Source organism: Helianthus annuus, chromosome 13, assembly GCF_002127325.2.
Source record: "Helianthus annuus cultivar XRQ/B chromosome 13, HanXRQr2.0-SUNRISE, whole genome shotgun sequence".
Taxonomy (NCBI): Eukaryota; Viridiplantae; Streptophyta; class Magnoliopsida; order Asterales; family Asteraceae; genus Helianthus; species Helianthus annuus.
This window is the reverse complement of record NC_035445.2, coordinates 92,968,122-92,971,452: the sequence shown is the minus strand read 5'-3', so window position 1 is coordinate 92,971,452 and position 3,331 is coordinate 92,968,122. Positions and strand designations below refer to the sequence as shown.

At 36.9% G+C, this 3,331-nt stretch overlaps 1 long non-coding RNA gene across 1 annotated transcript; it reads left to right on the top strand.

Annotated features, from left to right (window-relative positions):
* The first annotated feature begins 292 nt into the window (after nucleotides 1-292).
* LOC118485690 lies at nucleotides 293-2,298 on the top strand. Its single transcript, XR_004877528.1, has 3 exons — nucleotides 293-420; nucleotides 932-998; nucleotides 2,211-2,298. It is a non-coding gene; the product is annotated as an uncharacterized LOC118485690 (long non-coding RNA).
* The last annotated feature ends 1,033 nt before the right edge of the window (nucleotides 2,299-3,331 follow it).

Genomic DNA, 3,331 nt, shown 5'->3' with positions numbered 1-3,331 from the left:
GGTTTCGGGGACGAAACCCTTTTAAGGGGGGTGGACTTGTAACACCCCGAAAATATAAAACTTTATATTGAAATTATAAAGTATAAAATATATATATATATAATAAACTAACTAGGAATAAATAACCTAGTTAGTCATGAATCTTGTAGTAACAAAGAAACTTAGTTAAAAGCCCCTAAATAATAAAGGACTAATAGTTAAGGGACCAAAGTTGATAGAAATCAAATTTGTTTTAATAAAACAAGAAAAATCAAAATCCAAACACATAAATGTGTGTCTGGATCGATCTAGAAACACAGGGGGCGACCAACTCACCCACAAACCCTAGTCTTGCAATTTCCACCAAATTGAGGGCTCCAATCTAGTCTAAATCGATTTCCAAGCACAAATTCGTGATCACCTCGTTGAAGGGATCATAAGGTATGCAAATTTTAGTGTCTTTGATTCATCTCAAGTTCTAGACAAATTGTGAAAAATCGAAATTTAGCCTGATTATGTGATGTATAGATGAAACTTGCAATGAAAACAAGTTTAAGAACAAATACTAGTTGATAATTGCAAAAATCATGTCAAAAATTATGAAATTTATAAGAACCCATTCATGGAATAAGTGGGTTTTTACAAAATAGGCTGAATACTAGAATTTATAACTATCATAAGTGATATTCTTGGTATCTATATAATGAATTTAGCATTTGAATGCATGCTTGACATGATGAAACCAAATTGTATGAATAAATAGGTGAAAATAACAAGTTATGAGCTTGATTCTAGTTAGATAAAAATGAGACCCGCTAGGTGTTCGTTAAAATGCCTAAGTGAGGGTTAATATGTTAAGAATCGGATGAAAACGCATATTTGATTATTTAGTGAATTATGCGTTAATAATTATGAAAAGAGTTCTAAATTGAATATGAATTGAACTCATTAGGCAAGGAATCTGGATCGTCGAGTGGACAAGCTGGAGGAGATACGCGTTTGAAGGGTGTGCTTTAAAGGTACGTGACTTGTCGTCTCGTTACACTTATGTAGATAAACCTATTCGTAGATATGTTTAATATTGATTTGGCGAAAATGATGGCGTTTGGAATGTCAATGAAGTGGTGTAACTCACTCGACAACCAAACGGGTCAAACTAGTTAGATAATTATGTTTATTTGTTATGTCAGCTAGTTATATTGAAATTTAGCGAAAGACGAAACCCGTTACGTCACAAAAGTGATAAAACTCACTAGATAAGTAAACGGGTCAAAACATGGGTCAGAAGTAGAGTTTAGCATGACCTGGAAATGGTGGTCACTATTCGACATCCAAGCGGGTCAAAACAATGTCAAGTTGTAAATGTTGAAGTGATTGAAACATCACTCGATGATTAGTTATAATTAAAGCGAAAGCCGTGAGGCGGACACGCTAAACTTGTTATAAACAAACCCATAGTGTGGGGATAAAAATGCATGTCAAATTGATATGAGGAGCATGTTAAAATCCTCGAAAACAAAACATGTGGTTAAAGCGTAAGCTGTGAAGCAGACACGCTAACTTGTTGCAAAAAAAAAACATGAACCCTTATAGAGGGATTAAAGTTCTAAATTTTTACTTGTCAAATATTTGAGAAAAGCATGTTTAAATCCTTAGAAAACAAGCATGATGATTATTGTGTAAGTGCCCCTTTTTAAGGGAGCGAAACGTTGTAGTGGGTAAACCGAGATTGAGCAAATCGGTTGTAAATATGAGATAACAATGAAACAAGATGTTGAAACTTGTAGACAAACGGGTCGAATAAATAAAGAGCCAAAATAAAGGTAAACTGATTTTAAACTGAAAATTTGGGTGAATTGTGTTGATAAACGGGTCCGTAAATAAATTACGGCCGCGTAGGAAAAAGAATCGGCTAAAACGGACAAACGAGTAAAAAGTTATGATAGTTTAAAGATGGATTTTTAAGATTTTCGGAGTCGGGCAAATATGCAGGTCCAGAAACTGGACCTGCTGGAAAACCTACTTCCCCGCGACATGCTCCAGGGAGCCAAGGTCCGGGCGTGACACGCGAGGGCGCTCGTGGCACGCAAAGGATTAGCCTGAGTCTGTCGCGTGGCGCGACAGACCAAAAATTTAGATTTTTATTTTTCTGCTATGCATATGATGTCAAGACTTGCATATGCTTATTTTATCATTGTCAAAACTAATAATTGATGTGGTTTTGACCTTAGGTGAGGTGGATCTTAACCCTCATGGCGATCAAGCATATTTTCAAGAACCGAACACTGCACGTTGAAGCTTCCGCGCTTACCTAGTCTTGTAAAAAACAATGCTTTATATTGTATTTACTTGATTTGATATTTTTGGGATGTTAAACTAGTTAGTAGTTAACTAGTAAGTTGACACTATGAAAACTTCTATTTCGTATCTTTTAATGATTTGAATTATTTTTGGTTTTCAAAATGCGTATTTTATATTAAAGTCCCATTTATATATGACGGGTGTTACAACCAGAAGCGCCACCACTCGGTTTTGCTTGGTTGGGCACAAAATGAGACACCACATTGCCCAAACCCGAACTACCTACTGTCAAGGCAGATGAGGCTGAACCACCACTACGTCGGTTTTGTTTTTCAAAAACCAGGGCACGCTGATGTGCATCAGAAATAGTCATCGGATCAAACAAATTCACAGACTCCATAATCGGAAGCCTTAGACCACCAATGTAATGAGAGACAAGTTGATCTTCAGTCTCTTGAATATTATTTCGAGCCACAAATTGATAGAACTCTGTTGTGTGATCTTCAACAATTTTGGATCCCTGCTTTAAATTCTGTAACCGCTGGTACATTAAACACTGATAATTATGAGGAATAAAGTTGGCCCTCATGCACTTCTTCACCTTAGGTGTTCATGACCCCTAAGGTGTTGTTCTTAGGGTATGTTGTTTCTGGTGATGGGATACAGGTTGATGAATCCAAGGTGGCGGCTGTTCAAAATTGGCCAACTCCTACTACCATTACTGAAGTTCGTAGTTTCCATGGGCTTGCTTCTTTTTATAGACGGTTTATTCCACACTTTAGTTCTATTATGGCCCCTGTGACAGATTGTATGAAGGGGAAGACGTTTATATGGACAGATGAGGTAGAGTTGGCTTTTCAAGTTGTGAAAGAGAAGCTCACTACAGCACCAATTCTGGTATTGCCTGATTTTTCTCAAGTTTTTGAACTTCATACTGATGCGTCAAAGGTTGGAATTGGTGGGGTTCTTAGTCAGGGTGGTCGACCTGTTGCTTATTTTAGTGAGAAGTTAAGTGGGCCTAAGTTGAGGCACAGTACTTATGATCTGGAAT